This window comes from Ictidomys tridecemlineatus, chromosome 1 (genome assembly GCF_052094955.1).
Source record: "Ictidomys tridecemlineatus isolate mIctTri1 chromosome 1, mIctTri1.hap1, whole genome shotgun sequence".
Lineage (NCBI taxonomy): Eukaryota > Metazoa > Chordata > Mammalia > Rodentia > Sciuridae > Ictidomys > Ictidomys tridecemlineatus.
The window spans coordinates 45375133-45401856 of record NC_135477.1 but is presented as its reverse complement, the minus strand read 5'-3'; the positions used below and the strand labels follow the sequence as shown (position 1 = coordinate 45401856).

The 26724-nt window shown below is 49.8% G+C and overlaps 1 protein-coding gene and 1 long non-coding RNA gene across 35 annotated transcripts in view; one reads left to right on the top strand and one right to left on the bottom strand.

Annotated features, from left to right (window-relative positions):
- Kcnma1 (potassium calcium-activated channel subfamily M alpha 1) overlaps positions 1-26724 on the bottom strand; it is a 708132-nt gene that overhangs the window by 580116 nt on the left and 101292 nt on the right. The window lies entirely within an intron of this gene.
- LOC144375292 (uncharacterized) lies at positions 10097-14771 on the top strand. The gene is made up of 2 exons (XR_013434940.1): positions 10097-11892; positions 12410-14771. It is a non-coding gene; the product is annotated as an uncharacterized LOC144375292 (long non-coding RNA).

Here is a 26724-nt window from a genome sequence, read left to right as displayed (position 1 = left end):
CGACTTCAGAGAACAATAACGCAGTGTGTATTTCAAATAGCTGGAAGGGAGGATTCTGAATGCTCTCGCAACAAAGAAGATCAATGGCTAAGATGATAGTGATGCCTGTTACCCTATTTGACTGACGCAGACAATGTTTATACCTACAGAAACATCACTTTGTGCCCCATGAGTATGCAAAATTATTATGTGTCAATACAATACAACAAAGTTTAAAAACAGAATAAAAGAACTGAACCAACTGAACCATCATTGGCATTCCGCAGACAGCAGCTCGTATTCTTGATCAGCTGAGCATGTGTATTTCTATCAAAACGGCTGCCCCGTACATCACTGGGTGCTTGGAATGTGTCAGACATTGTTTGAAGTCCTTCTCAGAGCCCAGGGAATTCTCCTAAGGGTTCTCCTAGGTTCCTTCAGCATCCTGATTTTAAACATAGGGAAACTGAGGTATAGCAAGCAGTGTGAGGCCTCTTTGTAGGCTGCTCCCTAAGCAAGGCCAGCTAGCAAGGTGGCTAAAGGCACAGACTTAGGAGCAGGCTGCTTGGTCCAACTCCAGCTCCATACCCTGGAACCTCAGACAAGTCCTTATAACCAATCTGTGCCTCTGGCTGGCCCCAAGTAGATGAGTGAATGCTTACAAAGCCTCTTTTGTGGGACCTGACACACAGCAGGCTTTGTGCCAGAGTCTTCTCTGATTGTGGAAGTGGAGGAGAGGTGCCCACATAGGTAAGCTAAGAAGGACTGAGTACCTACAGGACACTGTGTGCTATGCTAAGGAAGTCTGTATGCATTATGTTCCTGATGCTCACAAGACCTTGGGAAAGTTTACAAAGCTTAGAGAAGCAAAACCATTCACCTAAGGTCAAAGCTACAAATGGAGATTCTAACCAGTGGCTGAACACAAGTCTAGGTTTAGGAACCCAGATCTCCTTCTACTTGACTTGTCTGTCTGCAAATTCCTCATGGCTTCAGAGTCCTCACAGTTCCTGGCATGGGGCTGAGCTCTTTAAAAAGACTTGATGACCATCCTGGCCTCTTGGCATGGCTGTCTAAATGCAGAGCTCCAGCTGCAAGTCAGGGGTCCCCAGCCCTCCCAGGACTGGTCCCCTGTCCCTTCTCCACCCTACACTGAGGCAAGTATTATACTTAGAAAGCAGAAGGAAGGCAGCAGAGCACTCGGAGTAGCCTCCCTGAGGGCAAGGGCCTGGAGTTGGGATGGCACCAAGTTGCCCACAGGGACCCAAGGCCCAAAGGTCAGGAATCTGGTCCTGGCCAGCCAGGGCAGGCACCTCTGCCTGCCGAGGGCGAAGTCCAGAATGCTAAGGTGTCAAGCGTGAGCTGGAGGCAAGACCGCAGGAGAAGGCGAGCCGGCTGAGCCATGCGTGCTAGTGAATCATGTGTGCGGTTCAATTTTCGGCACCAGGCAGATTTGTAAAGCTCATCGCCCTCCTAGAGTTGCCTATGAAAAGCCAAAAGTATAATGCCACGCCAATCAATCAACACAGGTGCACCAGGAGGGGCGCGTGCCCAACCCAGAGCTGGGAGCCAGGGGGCTGCAGGGAAGGGACTAGTCCCTGTCCCCAGCAGTTGGTGGTCTTATCCAGAGACAAAGACTGACACCTCTGGGAACACTAAAGGAGACCATTAAATTATCTGTGGTGCCAATCAAGTTACTGCAATTCTCATGGACCTACCATGTGAGAGAACTACCCCCCGCCAAAAAAGAAAAACATGCCACATTGCCTTTGACTTTGAGAAGTGACCTGTACAGTCTGGTGGTCCCACCAGCTAGATGGTGAACTCTCCAACAACAGGGTTCCAGTCTTACTGCCAGCCCCTCCTCAGCTCGGGGCTGGGCAGGTTAGGCGCTTAGGAAATAGAGTTGTGCAGGAGGCTGGCCCAGTGCATGGCTAGGTCCATCACACACATTCCTGGGCTGGAGAAGCCTTGCTCTCTGCCAGACTCTGAAGGAGTTTCAGCAGGGACTGGATAGTCAGGTACATGGGGAGGAAAGGGATGGAGTCCCTAGAGGCAGGCCATAAACTGTCAACCTCAACCACTAGATCTGCCCAGATTCGCTGCAGCTCAGAAAGCAGCTTCTGCCAGCATCTCCCACACGATCCTCTGACACCCGTGGAAGCAATTTTGAGAGAGTAGAAAAATGAGATCTGGGAAGCCTTGATGCATTTATTTACTAGGGCTGCCGTAACAGTACCACACACTGGTGGCTGAAATAACTAACATGTAGTGTCACGTGGTTCTGGAGGCCAGAATCTGGAGGTCGGGGTGTGAGCAGGCTCTCTCTGGGGGCTGTGTGTCAGAACCTGTTCCAGACTCCTCTCCTAGCTGGGAGTGGTCTGCTGGCAATTTGGGGCATTCCTCGGCACAGCACCCCAACTTCTGCTTTCATCTTCACGTGACATTTTCCCTAAGAGCAAGTCTGTCCCTATGTCTAAATTTCCCCTTGTAGCAGGACAAGGTCATATTGGATTAGGGCCCACCCTAATGACCTCTTCTTAATCTACAGATCTGCAACAATCCTATTTCCAAATAAGGTCACATTCACAGGATCCAAGGGCTAGGGCCTCATTATCTTTTGTGGGGACATAATTCAACCTATAATACTTGAGTCCCTCAAAGGAAAAAGAGTTGAATAAAAAGCCGGAATTCCTAACGTTACTAATATACTGGGGCATAATCCCAAAAGTAGGCTAGACATCTGAATGAACTTTCTAGTTCCCATCCCTGCAGCTACCCCAGCCCAGGCTTCGTGCCCTGGTGCCAGAGTGGCTCTGTGATGACTGCTGGTGGCCACCCCTGACTCTACCCGTCTCCCTTCTGCTCCCCCAGCATCAGGCCACACCTTGGCCCCCACCATCAGGCCCCACCTCTGTAGTGCCACTGTGCTGTTCTGAAGCTTCAGGTGGGTGTTCACCTCCCATGGAAGGACGGCCTGCTCCGTTGGAGCTTCTGCACCCTGACTGACCTCAACCCACAAGAACATTAGCCAGCAAGCGCTCATGACCCCACAGCCCCTGCTTCCCTGTGTATGAAAGGGAAAGAGACCAACACTCCATGTTCCTATCTTGGGAATGTTCCCTTGAGAAGCCACTGAGGAAGCTCAGAGGAGCCCAAGTCGAGGCCACCACCAAGGCTGGTACACACACAGACTCCTCCAGCCACCTTAGTGACTTGCTGTGTTCTGGCCCCAGCCCAAGGACAAAGGAGGAGAACCAGCCCCGTCATGTGGGTGTGGAAGCGACTCCTCAGGTCACAGACACACATCTCCTTTCCCTGCAGAGGAAGCAGGAAAAGGCTGCCAGGTTCTGGAATTCTCTCTGCCTGGGACATGTGCGGGTACCCAGGGCTGCCTGAGACCATCTGCCAAAGACTCTGGGCAAACATCAGTCTGATAAAGACACAGAGCCAGCCCCCAAGAGCTCTGACCTCAGAAGGAGGTCACGGAGGACTCTTCCCCAGAGCCCCTGGAGCATGCTCACTGCCACTGTGCCAGCTGACCACACACCCAGACATCCCTCAGTACCACCCTAGACTCCAGAGCCACCCCTACCACCTCCCTGACAACAAAATGCCATCTGCCCATTCCTCTTCTATCAACACCCTCCTCACCAGGGGTAGGTTCCCAAGACAAGACAGTACTCCATGGGTGTTACAAAGAACATTCCAGAAGGAGCACCCTTCAAGGAAGAGAAAAGAACCATCTCAGCATCTTGTCGGATCAGTGGACACCCCAAGCTATAACCTGTTTATTGACTCCCTGGATTTCACAGGAGCATTGTGAAAGCGCGACGGACATTCCCATTTGATAGGTACAGAAGCTGAAGGTCACACAGGTCAAGTGAGCTTCAAGACTGAGGCCACCTCGCAACAGACATGAGTACTTCAAACTCGACTCTTGTAAGTTCCATCCACTGTCTCTCCTCCTCGAGCTTCTTGTTCCCAGTCCTCAGCAGCCTCCTCACCCCCAACCTCACTCCTCCTGTGTTTTTCCTCCTTGCTAAGATGTCACCATCCACCTGCTGGCCAGGGGAGCACAAGGACCAGCAGCATCTCAGAGAGCTTCTCCCTGGAGAGTTCATCTCTGACCCGAATGCATCCCCCTGGGGTTCTGACCCTGCTCTAAGAAAACCTTGCCATCTCGTCTTGCCTAATGAGTTTTCTGAAGCAGCCGGTGCTTTATCATCAACATTCATTTATGAATAATTAAAGTCAAAGGGGACTCCTTCTCAGCCTGGGAACGAGGGACATTCATTCAACACACCGATGCCTCTGGGCTGTCAGGGGCCTTGGTAGGAACGACTGTCCGTCACCTGAACGTCAAGGATGTGGCTGTGCTTGGTGTTAGGCGCAGATGATCTGGAAGAGAGACATCAAACCAATGCCCTAGAGGGCAAAGGAGCTCACACCTGACTCCATTCTTGACCCTGCTGCTGTCACCTCCTGACACATTGTCACATCCACCCCTGAGATCCAGGAACTCCAGACTGATTTCTAAAACCTTAAGCCCCATCCTAGGCCATGGGTTAAACAGGGAGAGAAGGAAGAAGACACACCCTGACCTCCTAAAGAGAACTGAGTGTAACCTGACTCGGATCATCAGGACCTGTGCTGTCACAGCGCCATAGCACCTGGGGCCACAAGGGCCCATCCAGCTCAGTCTCCAATCCAGGTGCCCCAATCTCTCCTACTTCCTATGTAAAGCAAGAAGAAAGGGGAACAGTGGAAGATGCCGCCAGGAGGTGAAGTTGGGACAAGGAGTGACTTGTCCCCTGACCCCCTCACTCATGAGAAACAACAGCGCAGCAACTGGGCTCCTGTCACTGGCTTCACAGGGGACTATCCCCTTATGAGAACCGTGGACACACCAGCACAGGCCTGTAATGCCTTCCTGCCCCGATTCCTATGCATACGGCCCGAGGAAAGCAGCAAGTCTGGAAACTTACAACAGCACAGGAAACTAGGAGCACGACCTCCCACGTGCCAGAAACCTAAACGAACCTCAGGAGCAAAAACATAATGTAGAAAGAGAGAAGGCAGGGAAGCCCCATGGTCAGGGCACAGAATGGCTGGGAAATAAGGAAGGGGACCTTGAGGACTCCACCTCAGAGTTGCCTTGGTCAGCAGGCTACAAGAGAGGGCTAGCCCAGTGGAGACATAGAAGCTGCAGGGCCCAGGATCCCCCGTCACGGTCATCAGCAGCCTCTCTGGGAAGCCCCAGCAATCACGTGGCAGGTCCTGGCTGGGGGCAGGGGCTTGTCCCAGACATGGCAGGTGGCAGCCACAGGAAGGAGGACAAGTCCAAGCACAGTTTGTACCTGGCATGGAGGCCAAGACAAACAGCCAGCCAGATGCAAACAGTTGGCACACAGCGCGGTGGCTTTACCAAGTGCAGAGAAGTATCGGAGGGATTAAGTTCTCCTGCTGGAACTAGGGACACCTCCAGCTCACTGGCCCAGCCCCACAGGTCTCTGGGTGGGGGAAGACCACTTCATCAACCAGGGCTCCACAGGAAGGCCCAAGAGCTGCGCTCCATGGCAGTGAGGTGGACGGCAGAGGGACTCACGGGATCGGCCCTTCCGTCTGCAGGCAAACACTGACTACATTCATGGATGAGAGACTACAAAAGCCTGCGTCAGGCCTTAGCATTCTCAAAGGCAGAAGGCAGAGAACATAGCCCTCGAAGGAAAGACCTGAGAAAGAATGACTGCTTAGAAAAGCTGCCCATGGCCAAGGGCATGGCTGTGAAACTGGCTGGACCCAATCCCTGGCCCTGCTTAGTGCCAGGATGAGGTCAAGCAGGGATCAAGCTCCACGTATGCGCGTCTCCGATGCACACAGGAGGACAACCAAAGTGCCTGGCTCTGAGGATTCTGGGAGACACACAGGCAGAATGCTCAAGCACAGGGTGTAGCCCATGGTTGGCTCTCAGTACACAATTTGTGGCCATTGGAGCATCAAGAAAGCTGCTCTGTCGGTAGTAAAAATAAAGCACACATCTCCAAAACGAGAAGGGCTATGAAGGACACATTTAGCAAATACTCCCAAAAGGAATAGGGTAAAGGTAGGAGCGGAACTCCTGGGAGAACTAAGAAAGTTCAGTACACAAAATGACACTCCATTCTACAGAGAGAAAGGACAGGCAGCCAACTCAGAATGAATGGACTTGAAAAAAGTGATGAAAATACAAAAAATCTTTCCAAACATGAAGACAGTCAGTCATAGGTCTGAAGGTCAAAAGACCACTGATTACATGGTTTAAATCTCTTGATTTTCTGGTGACAAATTCTATGCATCTAAGCAGAAGATGTCAGGTGACCACGAAAGCAGAGAAAAATCAGGCGGGCATCTGACTTCTACTTTGCAAAACTCACCAGCAGAGCCACATCACTGGCATTCATATTAGAAGGCACAAAGTGCAATAGATCGGAATCAATTGGTCCAGAAGCTTCTACAGGCATTGAGCTTTTCATACTTATGATTAAGACATTGATCAAAACAAAGAACTCAATAATAATGGAAGTCCATGGCAATGAACCCAAAAATCCATTAGGTTTAAATAATTATTGCAACTGTGATTATAAATCAAAACGAAAATTTCTTGATGTGAAGATAAAAATGTAAAGAACAATACACCCAATAATACTGCAGTGGAGGTGTAAAATGTCAGTCCACACAATAAAAGCATGAGTGTGGTATTCTAGGCATGGGGGAACAAAAAGAAAGAAAAATAGTCACCCTACATGGCAAGAGGCCCAGAGATGCCATTTTACCCTGCACCTCATGGGGCACAATATGACTGAGGAGTATTTTTAAGCTCATGACACCCAACATAGGCAGAGCTAGCATTCTCACTTACTGGATCAAAGGAGAAAATGAAGTTTAAATAGTTCATTATAGAAAGACAAAGGAGACTGCAAAGAAACACATACACACACACACACACACACACACACACACACACACACAATTCCAGAAAGCCCCTACACAGCAAAACCACAATCAGACAACCTGGGATGGATTTTGTGAACTAGAAGATCCAGAGTCAAAACCCACCTCCACTTGGGTAGTCCTTCAGTAATTGGTTCTTGGACCCCTGAGGATTTCAAAATCCACAGATGCTGAAGTTCCTGGTATAATCTGCTATAGTATTGGCAGAGAACCTTCACACATCCCTATTTTCAAATTATCTCTAGATAATTTATAATACCTACTACAATGTAAATGCTATGGAAATAGTTGTTTACTGGATTGTTTAGAGAATAGCAACAAAAAAGTTTCTATATATTCAATATAGATAAAAAAATTTTCCTAATATTTTCAAAAAAAAAAGAGTGAAAAAATGGAAGAAAATCTGTCCAGCAAAAAATCAAGTGGCAGGAGGCCCCAGACTGAAGATATCAGTATCTGATCAAATGAAAGTCGAGGCAAAAGACAGGAAATCAGGCAATGCAGGAGCTTCCCCATTGAAAAATAGTAGGATCCAAAGTCAGTATCTGAAATTCAAGGACCATTATGCACAGGGCAAGCGTGAAAACACAGAACAGAACATTATCGGGAAGAAAAGGAGAGGAGTGACGGGCAGAGGGGCAGAGGAGGGGTGTTTCAGCTGCTGTTGCTTTCTCATAAATCAGCTAAACCTCACGAAGAGGTGACCATCAGGATGGCATGCAAGGTGACCAAGCTAACTGGACAACTGACAAGAACGGGTAGGAGATTCCAAGCCTCCCCCTCGTTCCACAGGTGTAGAAACTGGGTCAGGAGGAGTGGGGAGAGGAACAGGGGGGTCCCTGACCCACAGCATCAGTATTGCCTGGATACTTTCTAGAAATGCCCCTCCTAGACCAACCGGGATCAGAAAGCCTGGGGCGGGGTGGGGGCAGCCCCCAAGGGGGTTCAAAGCTGTAACACAGCAAAACAGAGATTAAGTCCAGAGGATCCAGAGGGTCAAATCCTGCCCTGTTTTGTCATCGCTGGGTGATTCCAAACAAGTTATTCAACCTCTCTGGGCCTCCGGTTCATCATTCATACATGCAGAAGAGTAGCATTTTCCTCTTGGTGCCCTGGGAGGCCCGGTGCCCAGGGGGAACATTTGTCCATGGATCACTCTGCTTCAGGAGTACAGGGGAGCTGGCAGCTACTCCCCTGCCTCCCAGCCCCATGAAGTCTCTTCTGCACCCAGTGATTTGCACCTGTGTCTGGGAGGACCTGCCACCCCCTGAGTGGTTGGATGCCATCTCAGGGCTGGTTCCTTGCCTGCTGCTGCATAAGGCAGTGCCACAAGCCCCTCCCTGTTGCTCTTGAGCAGAAGCAGTGACTCACAGAGCCTGTCATCTCAGGGTCTCTTTCCCCCTCCCACCCTGCACTCCATCTCTGCATCCCAGCCTGGGAGTTTGCAGAGTGGAGCAGAGGCCCACCTGGCCCTGGCCCCTGAAGAGGAGAGAAGGTCAGTGTACAGGGGAGTCCCAGGCCCAGGGGGATGCTGCCTTTAAGACAGCAAGCCAATGCCACCAGCAGTGGGGAGGGAGCAGGGCAGGCAGAGGCCTCTGGCCATGCAGCAGATTCTCTGTGTCCCTAAGCAGACCAGGGTCAGGTATGTCCTAGTTAAATCAAAATGTCCTGTGGGGCAGGAGAAATTTTCCACTCATAAAGATGCAATTCAAATTCTAGATGTGTCAGGAAATTCTCCGTTGCGTGTCATCCTTGTTAGATCATGCACTCCAGCCTCTTAGAGCATGAGTGCCCACAATAGTCACCCAGGATGACCTCTTCATCTGACAGGCAATCCCGTGAAGCACCGAGAGGCACTGAGGCAGGCCCAAGGTCACACAGCAGAAGAATCTACCAGCGAGGCCTAAACCTCACATCGAAGGATTCCAAAGGAAGATTCCTTCTACCACTTCAGGTTGCCATGAAACGTAGCAGCTTAGGTGCCTGGGAAGAGAAAGTCACGAAGAGAGTATTCTACCTGATACTCCCACTGACAATCGTGACTCTGACACCGGAAGAAAGTGTCTTTTCTTGTCTTTCATGGAGAATACACCTCTGGCATTGCTTCATTCATGGCTAAGCAGGCGTAGAAAGATGTAGAAGCGGAGGCCAGTGCTCTTGGGTCACCTGCCTCTGAATCCTTCCTCAGGTGACTTCCTCCACCCAGAATTCCTGCCCCTCCTCCATCTACCCAGATGCCTTTCTTCCAGGAAGCCCTTCCTTCAACCTTCCCTTCCACCTGCCGTTTTCCCATCCCAGGTCCTCTGGAGGAATCAGACACCAGGATCAACCCTCTGTGCATCCTCAGACTTCCAGTTGTGCCTGATTGGAAAAGAGAAAGCAAGCCCCACATCTCTGGCACCCCCGTGGACACCATGAGAAGGATTCAGGTCAGTTCACTGGCCAAGCTGACACTCTTACCTCCTTTGGTTCAAACCTGGCCTCCCCCACTCACCCACCTTTTGGGATCGGGTGAGTCACTTAAACTCACTGAGCCTCAGTTTTCCCACCTGTTAAACGGTGACAATAACCCCTTTCTTCTGGGTTGCTGTGCAGATGACATGTGCAAAAGCTGTCAGCACCACCAATATACTGAAATGCAAGTCACTCTAACAAAGTTATAATGATAACACAGTGATAAACACCAACGGCACTGAAGACATGCATTTCCACTTGGCGGACGAGTCTCAGACCCTTGGCAACTCTCTCAAAGATGAAGTCAGAGGCTTTTGGGTTAAAATGTTGCAGATATATTAACTCCAACCCCTCCAGGCCAGGAAAGGAGAGGTGGTTGGCAAGAGACTTCTTGGTTAGAAATTTAACCACAAAATCCATTTTCCCAACAAAAACTAACCTAATGCATGTTGAGGAACTTTCTTCCAAAATTCAGCACAATTCTTTAAAAAGAAAAGATCATGCTCACCTCTTCCTCCCTGGAACAAGTGGTTTGGGGAGAAAGTCACTTCACTTCTTAGATTCTAGACACATCTGTGTGTGGGGACTCTCCACCCACCCAGTTGAGTCAGTGCTTGAGGCCAACAGTTTACTTTTGGGGCTCCTAAAGAAAAGCTCTAGATAAACCTGGTGACTTGATTTCAAATTCACACTGGTTTACCAAATAACATTTCTTAAAACTGAGAACCAATCCTCTGGTGCTGTCTGCCTGTGTGTTTCAATGGACCTACTTCCTGCATTCAGTCAGCCAGGACTGGCCCGACACCTACTCTGCATTAAGGACCTACTATGCACGGGGTCACCATTTCAACAGACTGGGATCCGGTGGTGAGTCATCCCCTGCTCTCCTAAGTCTGGCATTCTTTAAATTTTGCCTCAAGAAGCCCAGGGAAGCAAATGGCAGGTGGGTTCTCAAGACTCGATGCTGCTCATCACATTAGCTACATGGTATCAAGGGCCAGGAACTACGCTACATCTTACCTAAGTTGTCATTACAAACACCTTCTACATTAGGTATTTTCTCATCTAACAATTCAGACACTGAACCAGGATGTGCTATGTGCCCAGTGGTCACTCCCCCTAAAAGGTGGGGAGGGATACACCAGGGAGCAGGGCACAGGTGGCTGGAAGGAGCACCTCTCCATGGGAGTGCCACTGTGTAGGACCATCAAGGGAAATGTTCCCAGCTGTCCCCTCTTTGTTATCTTCCTGCCTGCAGAGAGGGTCTCCTCCTCTGATACTGGAGACTTGTGATTCACTACCTGGGTAATTTATTCCATGTACTTTCCCAGTCCTATCAACATGTTAGCATTCATTTCCTTCCTCTGGAAAGACAAAATGTGCCTTCCCCCGTTGTCCTCTAGACATGGTGTCTGTATGGCTGCAGGAATTTGAACCCAGATCCATCCACTCTCCAAGTCTAACCTGTCCTCACCATCTGCACCCAGCACAGGAATGGCCATGGGTAGACAGGAGGCCACAGGGAAACTAGCAATGAAGGGGTTCCATGCTAGTGTAGACCCTTGCAAATTTTGCCATCACACTCCCCAAAAGCAGAGAATGAATTCCCACTGCCTACCTCAGGAAGCAAGCATTCCGCAAGCAGGCTACATACATCCTCTCCATGATAGATGCTACTGAACATTAACAAATATTTGTTCCTAAACCTTCCAGAAGATCTCTCTCCAGGAAACTGAGCTGTGTTTATAGTGTGCCTTCAAGCTTTTCCCATGAGGCACTGCACTGTGTACCTCTAAAGCTGCAAAGCGTGGATCCGGGAGACCAGGGCCCCCAGAGATTCCAGGACCATCTACCATCTGTTCATTCATGCCATCCGCTCATTGATTCAGGGCCCGGCGGAGCCCAGGCTAGCAGATGCGCTGAGTCAGCAGCTCTCGGGCAATCGCCTTGCCCACGTGCTCAGGAGTCACTACCCCGCTGCCCTGCTACAGTCCACACCTGGAAGGACACGTGAGTGTGGGGGTGAAGCGGTCCCAGGGAGCATGGCGCTCAGCAGCAGGAGTCAGTCCATGTGAGTGCAGGGCAAGTTGTAGGAAGGTGGCACTGCGGGCCACCCTGGGTTATTGGTGCACTCACTAACGGACCATTATCGGGTGCCCAGCATATGCAAATTGCCCTACCCTGGCAATGCGCCATTCAAAGGTGAATAGGGCTTTCCAAGGCCAGAGGAGGTCATACTAGGATTCAGAAATCTCTAGGATGGCAAAAGAAGAGGCCTTGAAAGAGAGTAGGGCTGGGGGCTCTGTGGGAGCAACCTGGCTCATTAAGGGGATAGCTTACTTCCTACAGCCTCGAAAATAGAAGCTTTCTCGAAGCACTGGCTTTGGCCCCAGGCCATAAACAACTAGTGGGATGTCAAGAAGCAGAAAGGATTGAATGAACCACCCCATGAGGCAGAAAATAGAGGTAAGTAGTATCATGGGCTGCAGTCCAGGGATGTAAAGTAGAAGGAACACAGGAATTACGGAGATCTGTGAACACCAAGAAAGGAAATCTGGACTTTTTGCTTGTCTTTGGCTAATGAGGAGCTATGAAAAGAGTATTTCATGAGGAAAGTGAAATAATCAGCCAACATTTAGAAGCTTTAAGTGGGTAGTCAGATGTATGACTAATCAGAAATGAGGGTCATGGGGCCTGATGGAAGACTACTGCACCAGTCCAGGCAGACGGCAGAGGAGGCCAGAACTAGATGACAGAGGGCAGGGTGGTGGGGGGGGGGACCCAAGCCAGGGACTGACCTAGGCAGAACCACTGGGACTTGGCCATTGAATAGAGAGAAGGAGCAAGGAGAAGCTGGTCCCTGAAAATCATGCTCCTAGGGAGAGACCAACTACCCAGGCCTTCTTAGGCTCTCTCATGGAACTTGACCACCGGGTTGATGTGTAGAGTAAATTATATCTTTTTTTTTTTTTTTTGGTACTAGGTACTGAACCCATGGGCACTTATCACTGAGCCACATAGCCAGCCCTTGTCTATTTTTTACTTTGAGACAAGGTCTCACTAGGTTGTTTACAGCCTCACTACATTGCTGAGGCTGGCTCTGAACCTGTGATCCTCCTGCCTGTGTCTCTGAGCTGCTGGGATTACAAGCGTGCACCGCCATGCCCGGCCAAATTAGAGTATCTTCTAAAGAATCTGAAGTCACTAACAGTGAACCTCCTCGGATGGACGAACATGGATAGTCAGGCTCGTGACTCAGATTACTTCCATCATCTCGTCTCTGACATCCAGGGGTACAGCCCAAGTCCTCCTTCAAGAACATTTCAGAACCAAAAGAGGGAATCTTCAGGGAGCCTTGTCAGGGCTTCCTACACCCAGGGAGACACCAAGGACACTTAATGTTCCTGAGTACTAAATTTGTGTATGTATCTGTGTGTGCGCCGCATGTGTGGCAGGGGACAGAGAGCCAATTTTAAATGTGGAGAGAGAGGAAAAGGGGAAGAAGGAGGGAGAAAGAGCAAGATGGGGAGAAAGAGGTTTCTTCAGAGCCATCAGCTCCCAGCCTCCCTTTTCTCTCCTTCCACTACCCACCACCGTACTCTGTTCCAGAAAAACAGCCCCTTTTCCCAGACCAATGCTCTGGCTGCCAGCTCAGAACAAGCAGAATGCTAGTTCCCAGAGGGGCTGGGGCAAGCGAGTGGCTCTTTGCACAATTACCAAGATTTTTAAAAATTTAAAACTAGAAAGTGCTTTACAACCTCTAAATTAATTTTTTTTCATTTTTTTCTATTCAAAATACAAATGACATTTGCCACAACATGGATGAACCTAGAAAGATGTTATGCTAAGTGAAATTTCAAAAAATATATTGCATGATCTCAATTATATATGGAATGGATATATGTGCATATGTGTGTGCGTTTGTGTATGTGTGTGTGTGTATAGACACCTATGTGGAGTGAAAGCTCAGATACATACAGAATAGAGAATTAAATAAAAAATGAAATATGGTTCCCACAGAAGGGGGAAAGAGAGGAAAGGAAATGGAGGAATATAGGTGAAATGATACAAAATACCAGATATGTAGGTTGGACAACTTTAGAGATATCATGTCCAATAGTAGGACTACAGTTTTTAAAAATTATATTATATTTTAGTAAACCTTGCTTAAAAAGTCAATGTTTACTGGTATTGTCACCAAAAAGCAACTATGTGAGATGACAGATATGTTAATCTACTCCACTCTAGTAACCATTTCACTATCCACATGTATCCCCTATCACCATATCCTAATGTTGACCACCTCAAATATACATAATAAAACTCACTGACAGAAAACACCAGCTAAAGGTAAATGATCACATGGAATACCATAGGAAAGTGAATATTCTTATAACTTCACTTAGAAGAAAAATTTAACAGGAGAATGTGGTAAGAAAGCAGAGCTATTTTTTTTTTCTCTTGCGAATGTTGGATCAGAGTATCTCAGAAAAAAACACCATGGAGATGCTTTGCTAATGTCTACCTTGAAATGGGACCTGAGGGCTGAGCCTGATCAGCTCAGCTGACTGTGCACATGGCCCCGCCCAGAGCCGAATCTGCCATCAGCCCTGATAGAAAAATCTCTAGACTGGAACCAGAGCGTCAATATCAAGGGATTATCCCTGAACTGCCTGTTCTCTCCCTCGGGCAAGCTCCGCGCTCCTGGCCAGCCAGAGTGCTAATCAGCCCTGCCCCAGCTCGCTTTGACAAGGTGCACACTGCCCAAGAGACCAAGTGCCCCTGACACAGCCCAGCCCTGAGAACTGCAAGGATCTGGCTTTCTTTCTCTGCCTCCTCCTCCAAGTTTCCTCTTGGGAAAGCCTGGGAGGCCAATGGGTAAAGATACACTTTGGGTAAAGATTTCATGAAAGCTGCATGACCTTTCTGGAAAGCAACTTGGCAATGTTTATAGAGAATCTGAAAAATGTGCACATCCTTTGGCCCAGTAAATTCTGCTTCTAGGAATCTGTCCTAAGGAAACAGTCTGTAAAGGGAATCAAAATGGACAAATAACAGACCTTGACTATAGCACAATCTAAAACAGTTAAAAACAAAAATTACCTACAAGAGCAACGACAGGGAGATGGTTCAATAACTTACGGTGCCTCCACTTGAGAAAGTAATATGCAACATTAAAAAATGGTTTCAAAAAACTCCTGATGAAATGAAAAAAAATATGTGTGTCTAAGTATATAAAGATTGACATGAGATATATCCAAATATATCCATCACTTAGGGAATGTTTTGCTTTTTTTTTTTAATGCTTTTTTTATTGTGGTGAAATACATACAGCACGAAATTTACCATTTTGACCATTTTATGTGTCAGTTCTTTGGTATTAAGTACATTCACACTGTTGTGTAACCATACCACGAATCAGCTCCAGAACATTTTCATTTTCCCAAACCCAAACTCTACACCCATTAAATAACAACACATTCCCTTCTCTCCCCAGGCCCAGGCAACCACCATTGTGCTTCCTGTCTCTGTGAATTGGAATCAGACAGTACATCATGTGTGTGTGTGTGTGTGTGTGTGTGTGTGTGTGTGTGTGTGTGAATAGCTTATGCCATTTAGCCTCTGTAGGCCCTGCTATACCAGGGTCCGGGGCTCCTTGAGGTTCACTCATGTAGAAGCATGTATCCAATCTCTTTCCTTTTGAAAAAGTTAAATAATATTCCACTGCATGTTTATCCACCTGCCAAAGGACACTTTGCTTTTGCTTCTTGGCCATGTTACAAAACCGACTCTACAAATATCTGTTCGAGGCCCTGCTTTCATTTCTTTGGGGATATACCCAGAAGTAGAATTTCTGGATCATATGGTTACTTCATATTATGAGGAGCTGCCATATCATTTTCCACTGCAAACTCATCATTTATACATTCCCACTAGCTAGGTGTAAGGGTTCTGATTTCTCTACATTCCTGCTAGCATTTGCTATTTTCTCATTTCTTTGATAAAAGCCATCCTAATGGGGGTGCATTTTTAAACTTTTATGTGTTTTCAGAGTTTCTTACAAGAAGCATGGGTATACTTGTAATCAGAAAAACAAAATTTGATGCTAAGCCTTAAAGCTACACTTGGGGCATGATCCACTGAGAGCCGTCCATGTCACCCTCCCACTGGGCTAACCCTGGCTGTCCTGCTGTCCATCACAAGGCACAGCCTAATCCCACAGCTGCAGCCTGGACAGTTGGACAGCTGGTCCTCCCTTCCCTGAGCACTGTTCCTTCTACCCCACCCCAGCCCCACGAGTTGATACAGATTGAAAAGAAAAAAGAGATTTGGAGTTCATGTAGCTCTGGGGTACAATCCCAGCTCCATGGCTCACAAGCTGTATGACAGGCAACTCCACCTTTCTGTGTCTCCGTTTCCTCATCTGCTAACTGGGAGGAGTGATATCAGTCCCTCAGGGTTGTAGGGCCTTGCCCTGTGCTTGCCATCCGTAGGAGTCTGATAGAAAATGATCTCTGTCCATTTCTGGAATTGTGCCTATTTTCTGCCACAAGAAAGACTAGAGCAGATCTCCTGGGAAACACCATTTAAACCGGTTGAAACTCATGAATGGGAAGATCCCAACTCAATCCTTTATATCTACTTTTCGCAGACATATTTCTGTTCTTTGCACCCCCAGAAGGGGAATTCATAGACAAATAAATTTGGGCAAAACAAAAACTAGTATCTCCAAAATGACTAAAAAATGATAACAATTTACATATGAAAGTTCCGCAATCAAGAAGTCTGTTTCCCAAACACATCAGCCACAGAACCTCTTTTTGTCATTACACCCATTAACTTCATTTTGACGGTGGACACTCTAGGTATCATCTCCCCAGAAGCCTTGAAATCCAGCTCCTCAAAGACATTCAGCCTCCCTCACCTCCAGCTTCAAATGCACCCACTGGGGAGTACACCAATTTGCTAGGAACTGGAAATCTTAAAACCCAGGGACATGCAAATCCCCTGGAGGGCCTGTTACACCTGAGTCCTGGGTCTTGGCTTCAACTTCTGATCCAGTTGTTCTGGGGTGGGGACCAAGAACGTATGTCTCTAATAAATTCTCAGGTGATGCTAATCTGGTACTCTAGGAACCCCACTTTGAGAACTGCTGATGTAGACAGCAAGAAACCTCTCGAGCTGGACACGGTGGTACACACCTGTAATCCCAGCAACTCATGAAGCAAGTTTAAGGCCAGCCTCAGCAACTTAGTGAAACTCTGTCTCAAAAAGCAAGGGTTGGGAGATGTAACATATGATTCGATGGTGAAATGTCTGCTTTCTGTAGCACAACAAAATTAAAAAAAAAAAAAAAAAAGTTTGATTCAGAATTGAAAAAGTCCATTCTCTGCTGGGACATATTCTTAAAGGAACATTTCACAGTAGTTGACTTCAAACATGGACTTTGAAGTCAGAAAAAAAGAAACCATTGGCAAATCCCAGCTCTACCACCACCTGGCTGAATGAGCACATGTTACTAATATTTTCCAAGCTGCAGTTTCTCCATCTCTAAGATGGGGATAATAAGGGTAATGCCTAGCTCACAGAATTTCTGTGATGTTGAAATAAAGCACACAGAATGCTGGGAGCATGCCCATCCCTAGTAAGTGCTTAATGACATTGCTATTCTTTTTAATAGCTCTGTTATTTTACCACTTACTTGGTAAACAGCCCTTTATCTGTGCTGGCAGGCGACACTTTTCTAAGTTGATGGCTAAGAAATGCTACAGTTCACTCCTTCTCCCACCCACCCACCCACCGCCTTACACGAACACATGGACACTTGTTTTTTACAGCAGACCCCATCTGCTCCCCGACATTGGTAGCACCAGGACTGGACTCTTGCAAATGATACCCACAAGTATCTGCTGGCACTGGCCGGTCGTCATCTTGGAGACAAAGCAAATGTGGGCCTGAATGTTCAACAGCCAGCAACACCACACGTGAGCACCATTCTGCCACCTAGCTGGCTCAACCAGGAAAGAGGTGTGTGTGCCCTCCCTTCATAGACTTAAGTTCTAACCCCCAAGATCTCAGAAGGGGACTGTATGTGGAGACATATTTTTAAAAAGATGAGCTAAAATGGGGTCACTAGCCAGGTGTGGTGGCACACGCCTGTAATCCCAGTGGGCTCGGGAGGCTGAGGCAGGAGGATTGCAAGTTCAAAGCCAGCCTCAGCAACAATGAGCGGCTAAGCAACTCAGTGAGACCCTGTCTCTAAATAAAATAAAAAATAGAGCTAGGGATGTGGCTCAATGGTTGAGTGACCCCCAGTGAAATCCCCGATATCCCCAAATAAATGGGGTCAGTAGGCTGGATCCTCATCCAATACAACTAACGTCCTTATAAAAGATTAAAACACAGATGCACACAGAGGGAAGACCATATGAAGACACAGAGGACATGATATCTACAAGCTAAGGAGACAATCCTGGAAGGAAGTCAGCCTGGGGTCTTGCTACACCTGACCTTAGACTTCCAGCCTCCAGACCTGTGAGACAATAAAGGTGCGTAGTTGCAGTCCCCAGTCAGTGGCTCTTTGCAATGACAGCCTGAGCCCCTAGGATCACTCTCAGCTGAGCCCCAGCAGCTGTCTTGCCAGTCAGAGACATTATGGCCTCCTGAGACACCCCAGCTAAGACAAGGAGGTGTGGAAGAATCCTTAGGCTGAAGCTCTGGTTGCAAGTTTTAGCTACTTATTGGCTTGGGGTGAGTCCTTGGCATTCTTGGAACCTCTATTTGTTCCTCCTTTTAATGGTATGGCTGTCAGGGTCGAGACGGTACAGCCAGTGTGAGCCTTAGCTTAGAACCACTCTTCCCTATTACTTCTTGTCTCCTCACAGACCCTCCTGCTTCCATGCCTGCCCTCATTTCCAGGTCTCACTGCTCTAAAAGTGAAAGATAATTAGGTCACCTAGATGGCCACTTATACCCCTCCAATAATACCATGTGGTGCTGAGGTAGAAAGCCAGACATCCCCACCATTACTTACAAAGCTCTACAAAAACAGCTTCTGACAACCTGCTGGCCCTACACTCCATTCAGAGTGGCGCCTTTGAAGTTTTCCAATGAGTTTTTCCTACCTCTGGGCCTTTGCACTAGCTATTCCCACTGCTTGGAAGGCTCTTCCCCCACATTTCCACCTTGCTGACTTCCTGTCCAGTCAAATACCTCCTCCTAGGAGAACTCTTTCCCACCATCCTAAAGAAAGATGCACTGGCATTCCGCACACTGTCTTCCTTGATGTCAGCAGGAGCTGATCATTACCTCCAAAAGAGCAGACCCTGTCGCTCTGTGATCCACGGCTGATCCTCAGCACTATGTCCCGTGCCTCCAAGGAGCTGAGGCAATATGTGTAGCCTGAATAATGTATATGAGAGTACTTTGCAGACTTTAAAGTGCCTCATAAATGTAAGGGACAGCCACCAGGATCCCAAAGACCCAGCCATGGAATTCAAAGAAAATAGGAAAAAGGGTGGAGGGCATGGAAAATTCAGGGTAAACGTGGGAGGTAAATGTCAAGCAATGATTCATGAAAGAGAGCCGGCAACCCATTTGTTAAACCCGAGAGGACTGCAGGCCAGAGAACACTAACCACACTAAGGGTTCCTTCACTCTGTCCCCGCATTGTCCGCTCCGCCCAGCCATAGGAACTGCACACGTGACAGGCGGCTGCAGTTTACCCAGAGCCTGGCAGCAGAACACACTCCCTGGGGGTGTCCTGGGAGGGGCATCCTGGCCCTGCAAGTCGGGCTGACTCACCCTTGTCACATTGGCCCTCCCCACCTGCATCTGGGCCCTCCGACTGCAGCACTGCCTGCCCAGGGCCTGCGCTCCCTCAGCAGGGGGGCCTGTGATTCACAGATGGCCCGTCATTCCCAGTGCCAGCAGAGCACCACCGAGCCTATCTTTAGAAGTTCCGCAGGCTGGAAAATCAATTTACCCGCCTGGCACCCCAGCCCAGAGCCTCCCTGCTAACATCCATGGTGGGCACATGTGGTTTCCCCTCCGACCACCTTGGTATGTCAAACCTTGCTCAGGCTCTGAAGGGCCTGGCAGTGCCACTTGTACCCGAAGGTATGCTGGCCTTCAGAGCTTGCCAGACCTCACCAGAAGCTGCAGGCAAACACCAGACTCTGGAAAGAACCAGCAAGGGGACGCCAATCACTCCCCAGGGGGTCACCCAACACCTAATCCACACATGTGGTCACTTCAGAACGACTTGCCCCAGTCATCTGAGTTCCGTCTTCTCCTGGGAACCTGGAGAAGTGAACAGAGGTGAAGAACAGCACACCATCTAAAGCAGGGCCCGGCTTTCCACCTCCTGCAAGAACTCCCAGTGAAGCCCGCTGGCCATAGAAACCTGGGCGACCCCCTCTCTAGACAGTCCACTGTATCAGCCCAGCAGACCTTCTTTCTTCCTGTCAAAAGACACTCACCAAGTGCCTAACTTCGCAGAATAGGGTAAGAGGGAAATCAGGGAATGGGAGAAAACTCCAGCCCTTCCCCCTTGCTCGTTTTGGGGGTACTTTTAGCTCAGTCTTTGAGATTTCCAAGCATCCTCTGATCTTCGGCCATACACCTACATCTAGGTGCTATTTTTATAGAAACCCTGGAAATGCCCTGTGCCATTCAACCATGCAGCTGAGAGCCCTGCCTTCCCCAGCCTGCTTCCCTCCTGAGACCTAGGTGCCCTGCAAGGAGGGAAACACAGGCTGAGTTCCCCCACCCCACTCCCAGGCTCCTACCTAAGAAGGGAGAATGATCCAGAATGGCTTAAGGATTCAAGAACCATCCTGGGAACTTGCAGAAGCACAATCCTACATGTTTGTTTCCTTAATTCCAAGAAGGGATCCCAGTCCTTTGCCTTGCTAAGCAAGGAGAGCTGGGGAGGGGGTGTGCGATGGCTCCACCCAGCTAATCCTCACCAGAAGGGACCTAGGACCATGAATAGGCTTCTTCAATCTTACTTTTTGAAAAGTTAGCAACTTATATTTTTATCCAAAAATCTCTTACTTTGTAAATTTTGGTAATTGATGCAAAAACAGATGAAACCTGCAGATAAAACCAAGCACACTAGCAGATCCCCAGTTTGTTCTCTTAGCAAGCGAAAGCGGGGTGACAGTTCTGGGGAGCACACTCAGGTCTCCATCCTCCCCTACTTCTCTCCAGGGAGGCCTTCCTGGGCTGCTGCCCAAACACAGCAGTCCAACCAGAGGGTAATGAGCCAAGAAATGTGGCTCCTCCTATTTGGAGGTGGGAGCAAGAAACTAATGGGCACTCCCCCTTACGCACCCTGCAGGGGCCACTTCCCAAATCCTTGGGGTTTGCTCTCATTTTCCCAGATCAAGGCTAATCCCTCTCTCTCCCAGCACTGGGCCTATAGTGTGCACTGCATGACCTGCTCACAATATCCACACTCCCAGGGACCCTGGCTAGTAGGAAGCTCCTCAAGGGAGGGGCTGTGTCTTTACCATCCCACCCCCACAGCCAGCCCAGATCTCAGAACACAGAAGCAGCTCCATGCAGAACTGGACCAACAGGCCTCCAGGGGCAAATGTTTTCTGAGCACCAGCCTGTGCCAGGAATTCCTGAAGGGTGCACAGGCCAAGGAGATGAGAGGGACATATCCAGGAACAGCAGATTTTGAGAATGTTTAAGAAACTTCATCAATGAAGGAACCTGTACCCAGCTGCCCCCTGGCTAAGGCCACCTCCTCCCCACTTCCCCTGATCTCCAGCGCCCTTCTGTGCTTCTGTTCCTTCTGCCCGCCATGCCTTTCCCTGACAGCAGCCAAACTCTCCCTCCTCCTCACCACAGCAGATATAAGAGCACCTGCCAGGTCACAACTTCCCCTTTCCCTGCTTTATCTGTTCTTTGGCACTTGTCACCATCTGCCTCATCCTAGGCATGGTCTGTCCACCACTAGGACTTAAACCCCATGAGGGCAGGACTTCTGCCTGCTTGGGTCTCTGCCGCATCTCCAGAGACTGGGACAATACCTGGTGCAGGGTAGGGACACAGTAGGTGTTGGCTGCATGAGCAAACTGAAGGATGACAATGGGAGACACTTCCGAAGAGCGTGCCAGCCAAAGACCCCTGAGACCCCTGCTTCGAGGCGGCTGAACTCTGATGCAGGCTATTCTCCTCCTCTTTGGCATCTTCCTCCTCCTCCTCCTCCTCCTCCTCCTCCTCCCCTTTGTTCATGGGCAGGACCCTGCAGAACTTTCCACTTCTCACACCTCAGCTTGTTCCTGTGCTCAAGTGCTGCCAAGAAGGTCAAAATCCCATCTGTGTAATTGCAAGAGGTGACGATGGGGCTGCCCAGTGAGGGGCAGGTATGGGGAGAGCCCTTGGGTGTGTGCAGAGACTGAGAGAGGCCCACCAGGCAGGTGTGTTGGAGGAGCTGCAGGCGTGTGAGCACACAGGCAGGATCAGGGAGTGGACGTGTGAGGGGCCGGTGACCCTCCCCAGGACGAGGGCTCATCAAATGGGCACAGGCATGAAAACTGGCGAGTGAGAGGACCAGGTTTGCGTGCACACAGGCATGCATGAAGGACGGTGGTGAGGTTGTGTGGGTGGAGAATTTGCTTGCTCTCTCTGGTGTAGACTCAGGCCAGAGAAGTAAGAGGGCCCTGTTCTGGGGTCTTCAGAAGAGCTCCTCCCTGTGTGGTCTGTGTCAAGCTGTATGGAAGCAGCAGAGTACAGAAACTTGGGCCTTCTCCACTAAATGACCCCTGGGCAGTGCCACAGCATCCACCAGCAGGCCTCACCACCCTTAGGAAACACACCTAACCTGAGCACCCTGGGCCTGGGTTCCCTGGTGTCCTTCAACTGAAGACTTGACCCCGGTGCTGAACATAGATCTGTGTTCCCTGGAAGCTCCAAAGAGCCTCAAAGTTACCAGTGCAGAATCTGGGTGCTCCCTGACTGTGCCTTGATACTTAGTAATACATGCACTGAGCGCACTGAGCCTCGCAGACATCGGGCCAGCAGAGCGCTGAGACGCCAAGAGCTGCTGTCTGCTGAGTCAGGGCTCAGAGGGCCTGGAGGAGGCCGGTGCCCTGCGAGTCTGTCCCAGCAGCTGTGAGACAAGGACACGGGCACCTAGAGGGCCGTGTTCCCAGCCTCTCCCCCTGGCCCTCCCTGCTGACTCCGGGCTAGCCACATCTCCACCGTCCACCAGCCTTTGATCATTTCCTCATGCCACAGAAGGTGAGGAGCTTTGACACCCCCAGGCACCCTTCCAAGGGGTGGCCCTGAGCACAGCAGACAGAAATGCGGCCCTGATGGAACAGAGATTGCAGTCAGGGAAACGGGTAATAAAGCACATGGATAAGACAAATATAAGGCATGGCAGATGGTGATAAGGGCCCTGGAGGAAAAAAGAACAGGGAGGGAGGGCGGCAGGAGGAAGGGCAGGGCAGCTCGACACAGCCGTCTAGGAAGCCCTCCAGCAGCCACGCTGCTCCCTCCCCAGAGACTTCACAGCTGCTGTTCCACATGCCTGGAGTGCTGTTCCCTCGGATGTCTCCTTGTTTCCCTTTTCAGGCAGGTTAACCTTCCCACTGGTCATTTCCATAGAGGGACACTCCCTGGCCACCTACACTCTCACCCCGTGACCACTTTGCCTGCTTCATATCTAAAACCACTTGCCACTCTGTGAAATTAAATTACTGTTCATATACTATGTTTTTGCTTCCCGTGCTGGAACATAAAGGTCCCAAAGGACAAGACATCTGTGACTTGCTCACCACTCTAGCACCTAGAACAGGCCCCCCCCACGGCTGACCTCGGGGCCCAAAGTTTCACAGTACACCTTGTGTCAACGGATTCAGCAATCGGGTTCAAGGCACGAAGCCATCAACACCCTCCTGTGAATCCACCACTTTGTGAGTCTCCTCTGTTCCCAACCAACTGACTGACTTGCAGGCGGCCCCCCTGAGCAGCACCTCCTTCATGAACCACTGCTGGGAGGGAGTTCTGTGGTCACCTGCGGTGTGGGCGGCGGCGGGCGGGGCCCCCAGGGAGAAGGACAGAGTCAATTAGGAGAGGACACAGACTTGGTTGCCTCCTCTCCTGGCCATCAAGGACACGGGGACTGGGGTCTGATCCCTGCCTCAAACCGACTGGGGAAAACCCCATGCTAGTTGGAAGCCACAGCCCTCTGTCAGTGCACACCCAACAGAAGACGCGTCCCGGTTGCTAAGCGCCCGCTATACACACACGGTTACTATTAGAAAGTTAATCATGGAAAATGCTGAGGTCTCTCTCCCCAGCCCTGCCTCTCCCGCCTCCTCTCTACAATTTCATCTTCCATATAATGTTACCGGACAGTACCATTGGCTCCGTCCCTTCCCTTGTCCCAGGCCTTTGTGACCTTTCCATTCCCCTCAAGCCACACGCCACGTCAGCCCCGCAGAACTGCAAGGCACACTGCTGTCAGCCTGGGCCCGGCCTGGGCCAGCACACTGACATTTTCCATGCAGCTGCAGCAGCCAGCCCAATGCTCAGGGGGGATTAAGACAACTCACTACATCACCCCAACTTGCTTCAGGAAAAGGGAGCACAGCTCCAGTCCCCAGCTTGGCAATCGGCAGTGTCCACGCACCATCTCTACCCAGAGACAACAGGTCCAGGCAAAATCTGAGTCTCCATCCCTGCTTTGGAAGCATGGATTATTTCCCACCTCATGCTAAAAGACCCACACACAAACAGTCACGTTCAAAGGCCAGTCCGATAAAAAGTTTAACGCCCACTCGTCCCTCAGTATCCCAGTGAGCAGACAATGGATTTCTTTTGTTTTATGGTTAGTTGCAGTGCCCGTTCCCTTTCCGTTAGCCTGGATAAGCAAGGGAAGACTGTAAAAGAGGATTAATATCATGGCCAAGGTCGGTCAGCTGGTGCTGCTGCCTCTCCAACCCAGGCTGAATTATGACAGCTTTTATGAATAAGAGAACAATAAAAACCAGGAGCAATTACAAGGCAAAGGAATTCTGTGATGACCTCAACACCTAGGACCTCTCTTGCTGAGACACAGAATGCCAAAGGTGTCCTAAGGTTTGAGCTAGGAACCTTCTAGCAAGAGAAATGCCTTCTGCTTGGTGGCACTGAAAACCAGACAAGGACCTTGCGTGAGGGTGTACGGCGTGGGGCTGGGGTGGCTCCTGGCTGGTTTCCACCTCCGCCAGGCATGTGGCCCCCAGCAAGTCACTTCACTTGGCAGGTCCTTCCATTCCACTGGGGTCAGAGAGGACCAAGGATTTGGTGCACTAAGTGACTCAGCAGGGTGCCCAGCACGTAGTAGCTAAACATTAGCTGCTGTTATTATAGTTATTATTAGTGATAAAAAACAGTTTGAGTGGGACAGACATGATTTCATTTGGCCCCCCTGTCACCAGGAGTAGAGATAAGAAAGGCACACCCTCTATGTCGTCCTGCCCTATGTCCAGCGGTCATCCCAAGGAGGTCACTGGCCATCCCACACCATGCACAACCCTCTGCCCTGGGATTCAATTCCTCAGCCCCGTTCTAGGAAGACATCAAGATTCCACCAGGGTCGGTCAGTTGCAGAAAAATTCTTCCAAACTGCTTGATTTCATGATTTCCTCATAGTCCAAGCATTTCACTCCTCATTCTTTTGCTCAACAAACATTCAATGAGTATCTACTACAGGCCAGACTCTGCCGGCATTGGCATTAAGCTGTTGTGACAGATAACAAGAATCCACCACCTAAAGAGCAGGGAGGACAGAAACTCTAGCCAAAGAGTCCAGAATATGCAAAGACCCCCGAGGTATATAAGAGTGTGTCTTGTTCTACGAGGTCAGGATTCTAGGAGTAATGTCCAGGACGAGTTGACCCCTTCCTGCCACGCTCATCCAAACATAACCTCGAAGCCATGGGAGGTACTGTCTTCAACTCTCAAACCTCTGGGCGCCCCCATCCTCTGTTTTCCTCAGTTTCTATCCTGATGCCTAATTCCTGAGGGCAGAAAAGAGCAAGTTTGGAAGCATGCAAGGCTGGTTCAACCCCAGCCCCACCACATATTGCTTTGGTGGTTTGAGGCAGGTGACTTAACCTCCCTGTGACTCAGTTTCTTCATATTTAGGTGACAGATACCGGAGAACCACATCCAGAAGCTGTTGGGAAGATCAGACAGGTCAAAGGTCGGGAGGCTCTTCACTCTGTCCCTGGCATGCAGAAGGTGCCTGATACACGTGGGCATCATCATCTCCACCATGAGACTCCCTTTCCCTCCTGGCCCCTTGGGAGTGATGCATGACAGAGTGGATGACTGACACTGGCCCCCAGTTCCCACCCAGGCTCCCAAACACCAGGCCCCTCTGCCGTAGTGATGGTTATCACTAGCTGTGCCCATCCCAAATCCACACCTTGTGCAGTGCTATCTGGGGCCTTAAGAAGATCTGGGTCGTCCCAAAAGTTCCCAAGAGCCATTTCCAGTTGGCTCCTTCAGGGGGCGGCCTCCAACACTCTGAGAGACTGGACAGAGTGGGGGGGGGGACTCCGTGACTGCACAGGGGCTCTGCACCGTGCCTGAGATGCGTTCTCCCCCAGATGACTCTTCTTCCTTTATTTAACTTTCTCAAAAACACCCCCAAATGTCTCGCCTTCAGTGCGCCCCTCCTCCCAGACACCCCCACCTGCCCCCAAGTCCCCAGCAGTCTGAGAATCGAGTAACTGTGGGGAACTGTATTGAAAGATGCTAATTTGAACACACACGTCAGAAAAGGCAAGCTGGAGGTTTTCCTAGCAACAGCCCCTCACCCACACCGCCCAGCTGTCGCTGCCCAGAGCTGGCCAGGCCTGAGGAAGCTGCGGCGAGCCTGGGGGCCCCGTGGGGAGGCCTGAGGCAGGGCCTGCTTCCGGCCTTCGCTCCCGAGGGTGGCCTCCCGAGGGTCACATTCTGCCACACCACCAGTTCCACAAGAAACGGATCTCACTTGATGTCAACCACCGTATCCCATTGTGAGTGTAGGCTGCCTTGAAGCCACAGCGCTCTGACTTCCTCCAACAAACCCAAAGGCTGCCATTCGACTAAGCTTCATGCATTCAATAGCAGCATCTGGTACCTGGCATGAGTCTCCTTTTCCTGTGTTTCACATCATAAATGGAAACTTGGGTCTCTTGGAAGGGCAGATTCCTCCAAGTGGCCCTGGAAAATGCTCCCTCCTCCAAGAAGTCACCCTGAATCCCCCTCCCTCCCTCCCTTCCTCTCTCCTTTGGGTGGGGCCTG